Source organism: Corvus cornix, chromosome 6, assembly GCF_000738735.6.
Source record: "Corvus cornix cornix isolate S_Up_H32 chromosome 6, ASM73873v5, whole genome shotgun sequence".
In the NCBI taxonomy this organism is placed as follows: Eukaryota; Metazoa; Chordata; class Aves; order Passeriformes; family Corvidae; genus Corvus; species Corvus cornix.
Genome location: NC_046336.1, coordinates 14,988,128 through 15,003,415, shown reverse-complemented (window position 1 = coordinate 15,003,415; position 15,288 = coordinate 14,988,128). Strand labels below are relative to the sequence as shown.

The following is a 15,288-nucleotide window of genomic DNA, read 5'->3' as shown; positions in this document are numbered from 1 at the left end:
CTTTGCTTTGTGTTGCCCTTTTTTCTCTTTCTACTTGCACACTCTTTACTATGACTCTTTCCTAGTAAAGGCTATTTAAATCATAGAATCATAGAACAGTTTGAACTGGAAAGGAGCTTGCAAGGGAGCAGGGCCATCTGCCACCTGTCTGAGCAACATCTTCATTGTTAAATACTTATTTCTTATATCTCGTCTAAAATGACACCCCTTCAGTTTAAAACCACCACCCCTTGTCCTGTCACAACAGGTCCTGCTAAGAAGTTTGTCCCCATCTTTCTTGTGGGCACCACTTCAAGTACTAAAAGACTGCAAGATTTCTCTGGAGCCTTCCCTTCTCCAGGCTGAACAATTCCAATTTTCTCAGTCATTCCTCACAGGAGAGCTGTTCCAGAGAGATATTCCTCTCATAATCTTTGTGGCCTCCTCTGGACTTGATCCAAAAGGTCGTTCCTGTGCTAAGGACCCCAGAGCTGGATGCAGCACTGCAGGTGGAGTCTCACCAGAGCAGAGGGACAGAATCTCCCTCACCTGCTGCCCATGGTGCTTTGGATGCAGCCCAGGACACATTTGGCTTTCTGGGCTGCCAGTGCTCATTGCTGGGTCATGTTCAGCCTCTCACCCACCAGCACCCCCAAGTCCTTCTAGGCAGGGCTGCTCTCATTCTGCTCATCCCCCAGCCTGGATTGATACAGGGGGTTGTTCCAACACAGGTGTAGCACCTTGCAGCTGGTCTTACTAAACCCCATGAGATTCCCATAGCCCACTTCTCAAGCTTGTTCAGATCCCTCTGGATGTCCTCCCATGCTTCAGGAGTGTCAACCTCACCACTCAGCTTGGTGTCTGCTGCAAATTTGCTGGGGGTGCACTTGATCCCTTCATCTATGTTGTTAATGAAGATATTAAATAGCACTGGTCCCAGTACAGACCCCAGAGGAACACCATTTGTCACTGATGTCCACTGGCAGGCTGAGACTGACCACAACGCTCTGGATGTGACTGTCCAGCCAATTCATCATCCACTGAACAGTCCAACAATCAAATCCATCTCTCTCCAGTTTAGAGAGAAGGATGTTGTGGGAGACTGTGTCAAAGGCTTTACAGAAATCCAGACAAAGCCCTTCCTTTGCCCACTGATGTATCTCTCCATCATGGAATGCCCCTGGGCTGGTCAGGCAGGAGTTGTCCTTGGTGAAGCTGTGCTGGCTGTCCCAGATCAGCTCCCTGTCCTCTATGTGCCTTAGCAGAGCTTCTAGGAGGATCTGTTCCATGATCTTCCCAGGCACAGAGGTGATGCTAACACAGAAATAGGTCCCAGGATCTTCTTTTCTACCCTTTTTAAATATGAGTACAATGTTTCCCCTTTTCCAGTCACCTGGGATTTCACTTGACTGCCATGACCTTTCAAATAGCATGGAAAGGGGATGGACAACTACACCAACTGATTCCCTCAGGACTCCAGGATGCATCTCATTCTTCAGGTGATCAAGACCTTGATCTTTACTTGCAGTGGGGAATACTTTCCTCCCACAGTCCCCATCCTGCTGTCCATCAACTCCACAGATGTGGGAAGAGAGGTTGTCACTGATGACTGAGGAAATTCTGGGATGCAATTTAGCTAGTACTTGCTAAAATTCTCTGTTTTGAAAGCAGAAATGCAATGCTTCCTGGCCTGTTTTAGTTTTAGTATAATCATTATTAGTTTTAGTATAACCATTATCCCATGATACTGCATATATAAATTATTGCATAACCATATTTAAACTAAGATCTGAAAACATATAATGTTGGCACCAAAATTATGCCCTAGAGCACACTCTTTCTGAAAGAACAGACATTAAAAAAAATAGTGTTCTTAAAAAGCAGGCTAGAAGACTGTTTATCATAACCACCAAATATTAGCAAGGAGTCTACAGCAAATATGTCCAAGTTAGTATGCCCTAATGAACTAAATATAATATTAACAAAATCTCATGTCCTGAAATATAAATTCTAATCATCATAAACGGAAAGTGTGTTTGACAGTTTTGCAGCAGGTTTCAGCTACAAGTAGAAAAAAATTCTTCAAATATATGGAAAAAGTATGAATTTTATTCTTACTCCACTTAATTATTTTATTTTGCTGACTATCTGAAACTGAGCCTGAGGCAAGAATTTTAAGCCTGATTAAGATCAGGATGCTGTATTTTTGTCACGCTCAAATTAAATACCTGAATGGAACTTTGCTTTTAGAACATGGGTGAACAATATAGTAATTGAACAAATCTTTCTATCAGACTACAGAAAATATGAGCAAACTGTATTTGTACTCAGAAATTTTAGAACAGACAGGACTGCTGGAACATTGTTTCAGAAGCACAGTAAGTAAAATGTAACTGCCCACAATCAGTTAAGAATGGTTGACCTCTTCATGTCCATAACTTCAACATTGTGTCATGCTGTTTTCACAAGAATGCTCTCCAAACAGTTTTCAAGGTTAATTTTGCTGTTACTCCCTCTGGCACAGTAAGCAGATAATTCTGTCTCCTGACTAATTTTTTTCCCAGCTTCTTTGATATCAGTAACTGGTACTCATGCTAAATGAAGTTTTCATATTTTGCCAAGGCCGCTGTTTGAATTTGTCTCTCTGTTATATTTCTAAAGGCAATACTGATACTTCAAAGGATGTAGAAGAAACATTGTCTGCTTCTTGTTAGTGAGATTGCTGAGAATGTTGTATACCTTCAGTGACAACATTGTAGGGCAAGCTGCTGTATTGTCTCCATTTCTATTTCAGAGTAATTAAAATTGAAGAGGATTTGCTTGAACCTGGTCAAAAGTATTTCCTCCTGTGGCTGTATAATCGATTGGGGAAAAATATAAATCTCTTGGTCACAATGTCAAACATGAAGATTTAAATTAGCTGTATAAATGTTAAAGTTTTACTTTACAGATCATGTCCTTCAAAATGTGTTCCATTCCTTGTATTACTCACATTATTAATTCTGCTGAAATAAGACTATCCTTCTAAGTGTAAACATGTAGAGTTGTTTAATTTGGGGTCTGTGAAGCTTTTGGATACAGTCAGCTTAGTTGCTTACTAAATTAATAGATTCAAATTTAAGCTATAGAACAAGTTCCTAAATATAAACATATGAACTTTTGTTCAACAGCAGAAAATCTTTAAGGCCTGCTGCTGTGAATCAACATAATTTCACCCCACTAATCTTTACTCATTCATATCAGCTGGAGAATCTGTCTACAGGAGATATTTTACACTTGAGGCTAACAGATTGTTCAGAAGTGCTACAGCCATTTACTAATCAGTCAGGAAAATGCTTCAAGTAGTTGAAGTCTTATGAGCCAATACATATATTTACAGGTTAAATAAATCCTCACATTTTATTAACACATAGGTATTTTTCCACATCTGAAATGCATTCTTTTTACAAAACTGTATCGATTTTAAACTGGATTGGAGACAAAACCTGGTCTGTGGAAATGGCACACAGCAGTAACAGCATTCTGAGACAGGGCACAGAAAAATTCCTGCAATTCGGGCTTTTTATGCTTTGAAGGTATGGTGCTGCAGTCAGGCCAGCAAATCTTGCTTTCTTGCTTTTATGAAAATGGGGAATCTCTTTCCACTTCTTCTTTTTTTAATTAATCCTCTATTGAAAACTAACTGGTGAGTTGAACTGGCCTGTGAAGAGGAGCACCAAAAGCCAGAATCAGCACAGAATAAGCAACAAAGGCACGTGGCTGGGACTCGGTGGAAAAGCAAAGAGGTAGCTGTGCTCTATTAAGATTTTCTCTGCTGATGTCAAGAAACAGAACCTTTAGAGAGATTCAGAACTGACTCAATTAAGGATTTACCTTAATTACCCTACCTTCTGTCAACATCCTCCTCTATACTTCCACAAAGATGAACAAGAGGTTTATCTTTGAGCATGCTGGATTCCCAGTATCATACTGAATGCATTAGTACTTCAATTAATGTACTAATGAAGCACAATGAATGAAAAGAGCACAGTCACCTGCAAGCAAAAACAAATTGAGAAGAATTTTAGAAACTGCTCTACATGCTCCTTTCTAGTGAAAAACAAGGTGACAATAGTTCAAATACTTCTACCAATGCTCATCTTTAAACACAGCTTTTTTCCTTAAAGTCAGTCAGTCTTCAGGGACTTAAAATGCAAATTATTTTAGAGTATACTACACTGCTGAACTAATTGCAGCGATCCACTCAGGTCATATAGGAATACACAGTTCAGATATGAGAGGCTAGAAATGCAAAGCCATTTTGTGGAGTGTTCATTATACTCCACGTATCTGGCAGAGATTAAAAGGCTTGGGGCAGCTTATCCCCAGTCATAACATTACTATAAGCTCAACAATCCTTTCCAGGGAACTGTGAAACAAGTTGTTTGTCCTACTGAGGACAGGAGGGAATTGTCAGCTACTCATTTGTTCAGCTTGTTTCCTCACTGATACCCTGGGGAAGACACCTCCGTGCAAAAGCATCTTGCATCCTTTATCACATACTGGAGATGGATCACTTAATAGATGCATAATGGAGCATCACATTTTAGTTCAGAAGCATCACTTGCAAGGGAGAGAGTGACAGCATCAGCACACCAGAAATGGTTCAAATTTAGCCTACCCTAATGTGCAAAATTGAAACCAATTATTTTTGGTAGCCCAGAGCAATCTGTGGTTTAAGACAACTCTGTACCATGTAAGTGAAAAGTATAACTGTGTATGTTCAAGTTCCACCAGTAGATCACCCTCCAAACACATAGCTAAACAGTGCTTTGAATGAAGAAAAGAGAGTAAAAGCCACACTTGTAGGGAAGAAGAAAATTTATCCCAAATCAAATATTGGAAAGAACAGGAGCCTTTCCTCTTTTAATAGATCAAGAGGCAATTGAAGGATAGGAAAATCTTTTTAGGGTAGTTTCAAGATATGCTTGTATTGGTTAATGTCTATCAAGTTGAACTTAAATATAATCAGATCAAACATCTTCATTTAAAAGCCAAATAATTCTACTAGTTGTGTTGGAATTCTGGTGCATCTGTACAATCAAGCAGGGTTTCAGCTTTGATGTGTAAAATACTGGCACTTCATATATCCCTCAGAACAAAAGGAGAAAAAACACCCCAAAGATTTTGGGGTTCCAGTGTTTTTGCTGGGAATCTTTTGCTGACTTCAGTGGACACTGAATCAGATCTCTGAATATGAGTTTATTCCAGTTGATTTTCATAAGCTGCTTCCTGCAGTTTGCATACAAACAACTTTGTTCACATGACTTAGAAAAAACACTTTTGAAGGCCAACTACTATATCTTGTGTTCTTTTAGCAGTTAAGATATTTGCCAGCTTCATTCTTCCAGACAAAATATGCATGCTTGCTTTCCAACAGCTTTGACCATTACCATTCCTGACAGAAGCATAGTTTTTATAATTTATGCTTCAACTATCTGCTCACATTTCATGCATCTTCATTTCAAGGCAATTTAATTAAAAAAAAAGAAAATATAATAATGCATCTTGTTACAAAATTATAATTTGGCATTTGCAAACAAGAATGCTCATTCTCTTCTGCTTATATAATGTTCTATAAACAGATTTTGTGCAAATAAACATTTTTTGCAAGGATCATTCACTGATGGTTTTATGCATGCACTACATTTTCCTGAAATGAATTTGCAGTGGTCATACTTTTAAGCTAAACATCGAAGACTTTAGGCACCAAACAGTAAAGTACTTTACATTCCCAAAATAAACTGAACCTAAGCAGAACATTATTATATGAAACTTCCAAAGCATTATATATAAATATTATGTATTCAGTATCTTTTAGTCATGCTTTCCATTATAGAGTTTACCACAAATGCTACAAATAACAGTAATTTAATTATATGTTTGTCCAGGTAAGTATGTTGTATTACAGAATAAACTAAAAACTTAGAACCTAATTTAAATTCGGCAGTTTTGTCTGCAAAGCCCTTCAGCTTCCCTGGTCACCTATCAAGAGGTTGTGTGTTGATTTTTGTTTAGTGAATCACACAGGGCAATGTAGGGCTGTAGTTTCATTAGGAGCAGTTCTTCATTAGAGAGAAGGACCCTGAAAGGGTTCTGTAAAATACATCACAGAACGAAAAAAATATAATCCTTGCTCCACACAGTGAAGTACTAAACAGAAGATGGGAGGAGGTTAAAACAACAAGACAATTAACCTCACTAATTAGTGACAAATTGGTCAGCATGATGAGCAATATGATCAGTCCCATGCAACCTATCAAGATGGTTCTTGTAGGTACTCTGGCAAAAGGTGATTTTTAACAAAAGATTTCTAGAAAGCAAATAAAGAAATCTTTGTAGATGTAGAACAAAGCCTTGTTGTAGAGTGGAAAGAAAAAGATCCTTGTTTGAAAAAGTAACAACAAATGCTGTCATCCTTGGTTAAGCAGAGGCACAAATCAACTTTTCAGTAGTGACTAAAAGGAGATTGATACAGGTACTGATCATGTATGGAAGGCCTGGAAAGCAAAAAACATCCCTACACCACGATGTGCTTATGCCTTAGATCTGAGACAAATCCCAACTCAGGCCACTACAACCAAAAGCACTTTTAGAATATAGCAACATCCATTCTTCAGAAGGTTTTTAAAGCTGTTTTCAGAATATGCATTTAACTATGATAAGAACTATGAAGGAATATAATCAAAAGACAGAAACTTACTGAGCTCACACTTATATCTGCAAAAATGTACATGCACCAACCATATACTCTTCAAGAAAGTCGGATTCATTGTGGACACCGAGCATCCTTACACGTCAACTGTCTGCAATTGCACCTATGATTGTCATAATGTTGTTGCTTAGAAAAGGTCCATTGGTCCAAGAAACTAACTCTAAAGAAAATATGAATCTTAAAGGTAAGAAGAAACCATTTATACGGGAGTGTGCATGTGTATGTCCCATTTGAAAGCCAGCACTGTAGGCTGGTAGATCCCCTTCCAGTTAACAGTTTTCCTCAGTGTGTATTCATAATACACAAACAGTAACTCCATTTCTGCTCTTCCTCCTTTCGGTCATTACACAGAATGTGCAATTAATGAATGAGTCTTCCAGTTTTAATTCAGATGCTATGGTAGAAGGTCTAACAAACACCATTTCTACATTTAAAATGCGTGAGAAATTCAATAGAAAAGGCCTGACTTTTTCATATCCTAAGTATTTTGAGAAATACTATTCTACAAATTTGAGCTTAGTTTCATTGTAAGTAGCATCTTGTAATAGTGATCTCTCAAACTGCTGCTACAACTTCCTGCAAACTATGCCTCCAGCCTAATCATACTTTTCCATGCTGCCACACAGGTCCAATGAATTGCATTCCAAACTATTGTCTTTCAAAGCTACAATTCAAATATTATAAATCATGCAGCTGATGGAAGATAAATCTAGAGCTTACAGCCCAATTGGCTTTCCCTTCTGGCTGTATCTAGTCTGCAGCAATCATTCATGGAAGGACAGGTTACAAGTGTTTTAGAGGAGTAGTCTAGAATAGCTTTTAATATTCGAAAGGGGATGTTCAGAGTGCTCAAAAGTTGGCAGCTACATGCAATTGAGAATGTTCTAAGACCATTAGATTTTAAATATCCCTTTAAAAATGCCAAACTCTCTCTCTTCCCCAAGGCAGTGATCAGTAAATTAATAACAAGTGCACTGGGATAATGAAGGATGGGGGGTGGCCTGAGTTGTTGGTTTTGCAATTTTTTCAAGAAACTTGGTTTTATCCTCTCTGGTCATGGTTCAAAATTAGCTTCACGAAGCTTGTATGAGTCTTTTTATACGAAGCAGTTGTTAAATATTTATGATATCAAATTACACATACAACACAAAAAATATTGGAAGCATCAAGTCTTGAATGCATTAAAATTTCAGGCTATTTGTTTTACACTAGCTACCAACTTTATGTGGCTTTCAGAGGAGTGCCTGAATGGAGTACATTTCAGAAAACATGCCTCGAGGTTAAAAAGGATTAGGTCACCACTTTGTATTCAACATCAAAGCCAGAAGGTTGACCAGTGTGTTCTTTTAAATTTTTTTTCTAACATTTTGAAGTTGCCATCTCTATTTGTATATCTGAATAAAACACAGTTTAATAAAGGTTTGATTCTGCAATCCAAATGAAAACCAGCTTTAACTGTGTTCTAAAGAAAGATTGATACATTACAAATCACCTGTAGCAGGTTCTTTCCAAATCCACAAATAAATAATAACAAATATAAACTAGAAAAATCAAGAGACTGCTCTTTCACACACAAGAGAACAATCTTACTCTCAGTGAGGACCCTTATCAGAACCCTCAGAGCCCACACCAGAGTTCATTATGGTTTTCTGTCGATACAGCCCTTAACGAGAGCTTCACACACCATCTAAATGGCATTAGATGGCCTACCTAGAACTCAGGACTAGAGCTTAAACAGCATCTACATTCCAGCTGCCAATCCAGCAATTTAGTGTTCAACTCCCCAGGAAAACAAACAAGCAGAAAACAAACAACCTTCTCTCTCTCTCCCTCTGAACACCACACAGCAAAACCAAAACTGACAATTTCTCTAGCACACCTCTTATATGAAAAACTGTTAAAATATGTTCACAGAAAATGTTCACAGCTCTGAACACTTTCTGGTTTTGTGCAATTTTTCTCTTTCCAGGTGATATAGCTGTCTGATTGAAGGCAGAAAGCCCAGCAGAGTTGAAGCAAGCATTGCATATTAAAAATAACAAAACAAAGCACTTGCTTCAGGTCACAACTGGGATGGCTTCACAAACATAGAACCTGAAGAAAAACTGAAAGGATCAATTGTACTTTTGTAAAAATCTAGGGAAACCTTCATCCTAAGCTGAAAAACAGATTTTGTTTTTTAGTTCAAGGTACTATATACATATCAGAACGCAATGACAGAAAGGAACAAACTGAACCTGAGGTTAAAAAAGGGAAATTAGGAAATTAAAGAAACTCTGAAATCTTCTGACACTGAAAGAACACACAATGAGTTTCAGGGGTGTGCAATGTTATGAATAAACAACAGCATGTAACAATTAGTATTGTGGCTGCTTGTGACACTGTAGTTCTCTGAATTACTTTGAACCACTTAAAAAAATTTTAGCTGATCACTTCAGACTTCTAACATATAAACCAGAGCATCTTTACATAGGAGATGCAGTTTTATAATATAATTAATGTCCTAAAGGAAAGACAGCAAATTGAAAGCAAATGGTTAATGAATTTGTTAGCAAATAGGACTAAATATGGTGAAAGATGTTTCCCAGCCTTGGCATCCAGCACGGAGCCTCACTGGTGCCTGGATAAGCAGAGGAAAGCCTTGTACACAGACCTTGCTATCTCCCCAGTAAAGTCGTATTTGCAAGTGAAGGACATTGATAGAGATTCTCAAAATAGTGAGCTGGGGAAAAGGGGGGTGGGTTAGACTGAAAACACAGCACAGGCTTTGAGAACAAAAGGTCCTCTCACAGATTTATACTTTCCAAACACCACTGACGTATGTGAAAGAAAACACAGACAATAAATTCTCATTCTCAGCACAGATTTCAAGACATCACTTTAATTATTCCTATCAGTTCTGTTGTCTATTGCACTCCTCCAACACATGAGCGATACTTCCCATGTTTTCAGCAGCACTTTTTGTGTACCCAATGTGCAGGTGCAGCAAATACCTTGGCAAGGGGCAAAGTGATTATCACTTAAGAAAACAGTAACACTGTATAGTTCATATTCCTTCAAGGTCTTGAGCAAAGCATAAATTCTCATGGAAACGAAGTTATTGCACTTCAAGCATCAGACAGCGAAGCAGGTAAGACTTACTGCTGCTTGTAGTGATGATTTTGCCACATTTTGTAATTTATAGACTTTTTTCTTTCCTTCTCTCCTGCATTTGTTCAGTAATTCAAGTAAGTATTTTCTCAGGTCTTAAATGTAAAAGCCTCAAATATTGTGCAGTAGTGCAATATATGGTAAAAGGGGATATTGCTACTAACTTGCAATTAATTTTCAGGTCAAGTCTACAGAGCTGCACTTCATTTTTCCTAAGAACTCTACACTTTCTTGTATGTATTTCAGAAACATTCACTGATGAATTTTTAACATACTAATTACTGTTGAGTCTCTGCTGAATCCTTTGCATTAATGTTGGTTATCTCACACTTCAACCTCTGTTTTAGTCTGCAGTAATCTTTAACAGCCTTATAGTTAAAAAGAAATGGTACTGTGTCAGGAATAAAAACCATTTTTATTCTCCCTAATATACACATTTATATTCCAGGCTTACTCTTGCCACAAGTGGAGTGGATCGCGATCTGGCTCGTTGTTCCTTTTTCCTATGCATATACTTCTTTGAGAATTGCTTCTAAAGAGGTATAGGGCATGGGAAAATGGGGCAACTGAGATACTTCATTACTCATCTCAAGCAGCATTGCAAAAGCAACAGTAGAAATGTTTAGAGAAAACAGATGTGTGAAGAAATGAAAGGTAAATTTATGAAACTCCCAATTAACCCTCAAAACCTGCACTAAAAGATACCGGCACTATTTACTCTGATCTAACAGCTAAATGTTGGTTTCCTCTTAAAATCCCATTTATTAAAAGAGCAATATTTTAAGCATTTCTCCAACTACATTATTAAACATATCCCCCTTGGTCTAATGTAAAACACATGCATCGCTAATAAGCTGCTTCTATAGTCCTTATTCCCATAAGCCTCCAACTGAAAATAACAGAAATGCAGTCACACACACTGCCAAAAATGCCACTCTTTCTCCCTGTCTCACAGGTGCTGGGAATCGGCTGTCACTGAATCCAGGTAATGCTGGCTCACGTGTGTAAAGCCCAGTCATGCAAATGCCACCTAAGTGGGTTGTCTGTAATACATCACTTATTCTTAGGATTTTATCCTTTAAGATCCTAGGTACCTTTTACATGATGCCTGCATGTGTAGAATTGCAAAGTCTTCTCTTATAAAACCCAGTTAATAGTAAATCAAATTAAAAACATACTAATATCTTTTTCTTTCTTTCACCCACAGGTATCTTGGAAGTGGAAGTACAAGCTCTCTTTGCTCATTTCATTTAGTAGAAAAACAGTCATTAAACACAATTTTTATGTTTCTGTTCAATTACTTTCATTTACTCTAAATAACAATGTGTCACATCAATTCTGGGGGGAAAATACTGCTGTTATGAAATAATGTAACTGTACATAATGCGTGTCAAATAAATATCTAGTGATTCAGTCACAGATCAAAAGTTTGTGTTACACTGCATCTCAGTTTCTAACAATTGTTGTAAAGCTGTGGGCTCAGAAAGAGCAAAACAAGGTGCATTACAAGTCATTTTACTCGGTGGTTATTGTTATGCTACACCATTCAATATTAAATGAATATTTTAGAAGTTACTTTTAATTTATCTCTAATAGTGTCGGAGGACTATTCTTTTTACATATCACTTTTTTTCTTAAATTAAAAGTCAATTTAAAAATTACATCCACAACTATATCTTTATTCACTAATTTCATATCAAAGCTTGTGGTAAAGAGAGTTTGTCAGGGATTATTTTTAATATTAAAAAAATATTAAATATATATAGTTATTCAAGTCAAAAGGAACCCCCACAATTACTGCATGAAAGGTGGAAAAAATACACACAAAACAAACAAAAGTATAAATAAACAAGAGATAACTCCCCATATAACTTAGTCTCTCATATTTCACATAAATTTCACATTAATATAAAATTTTAAAAGCAATTGCACCAGCAAAGTGTATATTTTACCTTTAATATGTTTCTTGTAAAACTCAGCCTATAACAAATCCCAGATCCCTATGCAGCAGGACTACAATTGATCCTTTTTCTTTTCTTACAGCACAGAATGCACAGTTTAAGTTCAAAGCTAATAGGAATAATAATGTCATCTTGGCCATTACCAAAAACAGAGGCAAATAAAGTGTTTGAGTTAGGAGTGAAATCTATAAAAATAGGAGGCCAAATACAGTAGCAGCAAAGCAAGCAGCAAGACTGAACTGAACAACATGAACTGATAAACAAACACCTCTTTTACATGATTTTGACATTTTATATGATTTGGGGTCGTTGGATGTTTTGGAGTTTTTGTAATGCTTTTAAAATCATTTAAGGAGAGCAAATCTAGTTCTCCCTCCTAATACCACTGGTTACTGATCCCACCTTCCACAGCTAAAGTGAAAACTTTGTTAGCCATACCATAACCTGTAATGGTTCTCAAACTCCAAACACCAGTCTCTGTAAGCATCTATAAAGTGATGACACAACAGGACATACAAATGTTGAAACTCTGAGCAGGTACTGAGACCAGAGCAAGCAGATCTGGAGGAGGGGTGGGACAGTGATGAGACAGTGAAGCCCAGAGTATTTACAGGGGTTTTTTTAACTCTATCCAGTTTATGCTTTATCTTTCAAACACAAATCACAACCCTATGCATAAACACCTTCCTGAAGGAGACTGAAAGGAGAGTAAAAGACATGGTTAAAATGTGGGTGGAGAGACCTTCCCCCTACCCCTTTTTTTTTGGCACAGTGCAAGATACACTCTAATCATCATTAAAAAATAATTATTTTAAGTGGGAGCAATAAGCCTAGAGGGTAAGTACAGGATGATCCCATTCTGTAAGGCTTAAATAGAAAGACAGAATTTAAGCTATAAATATCTTTTTCACCTCCTAAAAACATCAGGCTAAGATGAACTTATGGAACAATGTAATGAAAATAACATACCAAGGTACGTGTCATATTGTTGAATAGTAAATACTCAGTGGTGTAAAATGAAGGGCTGGAAAAATGCAAAGAACTTTGCAATACAAAGGAAATCAGTATTAAGGGTTGTACTGTCCAGCAAGTGCATTACAGTTTGTATCCCTGCCTGAGTTAAATGGGCAGTGAAAGTTTTAACAAAGTTCCTGCTGCTTGTTTCTGTTTGTCATTGATCATGTAACTGCTGGGAAAAGGGAAAAATTGAACACAAGATGTCTTTTTTCAGAAATCATGCCCTCATATTTGGAAACACTGTGCATGGCATGTCTAATATCCTGCAGTTCTCGTGACTCCCTATTCCTACTTTTACTTCTCTGTATGCAAGCTTTAAACTACATCAGAGAACCAACCTACCTTGGTGGGGGGGAGGGGGGAATGTATCAGAAAAAAAAAAATTCTACTCCCCCTCTCAGTGGAATTATTTCACTGATCTGATTCCTTTTGTACCTGCACAAACAGCTGCATCAGTATAATACTGGAAGAAATGAAAGAAGAGCAGCAGAAGTTGCTTATGCTGGAAGGACAGTTAGGAACCTCTTTGGAACTGCAGCATGAGAAAAAAGCTTTTACCCTTCCCCTGTACCCAGTTTGCCTAACACAAAATACCCATGACCGATTTGCCCTAGAGAAAAGTCTTTATCTCTGCCTATTTCAAAGACTCACAGAAGCTTGTAAATGTAATTCTTCTCTAAACACCACCTGTCAGCACTGCCATAAGTGACAGTGGAAAAGAAATAAGGAATCATGGTCTGTGCATCCAAATGCAGGGGTTTTGCTACAAACACAACACAGTTAGCAGCAACATACTATGCTATGGACACTTACATTCATTGGTCACTGAAACTGAAGGTAAATCTTCAAGTACTATTCCAGCATACACATAAAATTTTCTTTTTAAATTATTTTTGAAGATGCCTATAGGTCAGCTTTGTCACTCCATGTGAACAAGAGAGGTGTAGTTCCATATGAAAAACTGAGCAGATTAAACAACTCACTGATGCTGGAAAGGAGTCCTTCACCACTTTCTCCTCCTCCTGCTTACCTTGGACCACTGCAGGCTAATTTCCCAAGCCCCAGATAATTCTTACCAAAGACGGAAAGGGGAAAATTCTTGGTCTTGGGTTAAAAAAAAAAGACATACCAGAACAAGGGGGAAAAAAATTCCACCAAAATGACTTCATGTATTTATCTTTGCTAATTTCATGAGGTTTTTTTTCACTGAAGAACTGCAATTTAGTGATAATTTACACACCATGCATAAGTAATAGACGGAGGAAGGAGAATTTACACACCGTGCATGTGCATAGAGGGAGGAAAGAGAATATTGAAAGCCTGACTCAATACCTGACCTCAAATAGCTCAGTGTGGGACTAACCCGAGGGTTTCTTGCTCTAGTAAACAAATGCTACATCAATCTAATTAATGAGCTCTAATTCTTCCACCTCTCAATACTTGACCAGACAGTTAGATCTCACACAGCCCCCAGAGAGGACCCGCTGGGATTCAGCATCTCCCCAAACCCTTCCCTCCTCTGCGGCCGCTGCCGCGCCCTCGGCGCTCCCCCTGCTGCCAGCGCCCGGGGCAGCCGGCACGGAATGGCAAATACAGGGAGACAGGGTTTACAAAAGCAGAGGTGAAGGAGAGGAAGGACTGGATGTTTATGGAGCGTGTTGGAAGACAAGATCTATTGCGAGGATAGAAGAATTTGGGGCCTTTACGGGTTTTTTTCTGAGCTCTTTTCTTTCTGCAAGCCATTCATTTCAATAGTACAACCCCCTTCAGAACTTGGGGTTACAATGCTTATTCCTGTCAGTAAACCACATCTTTTACCATTATTGATAGTCGGCTTTGATATGCATCCACATTGTGGATTTATTTATTTATTTTTAAAACCAATCTTTGTAACTATTACGCAAACTACCGGGGCCTTAAAAGTAAAATCATTCTGGCATTATTCGATCTTAAATCCAGTTCATAGAATATGCATTAGCATGCGGTCTGAATTCAGTCTTTTCAGTCTGATAAATTATTACTTTTTGTTCCCATATTCTTTCTCCGTTCTGCAGGACCAAAGCCTCACAGATACAGGTATGGGAAGCTGTAGATCAAGTGAAGAAGGAAAAGATAAAATAAAGAAGTATTACACTGAAGAAAGGCTAGTGACACAGCCAACAACTTATTTCTGCTGTCGGGGGCAGGTTTCCCATGAGATGGGTCAAGTTTTTAAAGCTAAATCTCCCGGGGTTTTTTCTCTGTTGTTTTGGTTTTTTGATTTTTTTTTTTAATGCTTTATAAAATGTCAAGGGGGTTGAATTAAGATTAAGCAGTATTTGAATTTTAATTCTAAAAAATAAGTATTGTTTTGCATTACAGTTAGGGGAGGGGGTTGTCCATTATCGTATAATGTAATTCAAGGAAGAAAAGCACTTCCCAAGCCAG

At 37.8% G+C, this 15,288-nt stretch overlaps 1 long non-coding RNA gene across 2 annotated transcripts; it reads left to right on the top strand.

Annotated features, from left to right (window-relative positions):
• Positions 1–9,829: 9,829 nt before the first annotated feature.
• Positions 9,830–11,469, top strand: LOC109145923. 2 transcript variants are annotated; one of them, XR_002047630.3, is made up of 3 exons: positions 9,830–9,863; positions 10,065–10,116; positions 10,332–11,469. It is a non-coding gene; the product is annotated as an uncharacterized LOC109145923 (long non-coding RNA). The 2 variants fall into 2 exon arrangements; XR_002047628.3 differs by having other exon boundaries at positions 9,853–9,863; positions 10,065–11,469.
• Positions 11,470–15,288: the final 3,819 nt, after the last annotated feature.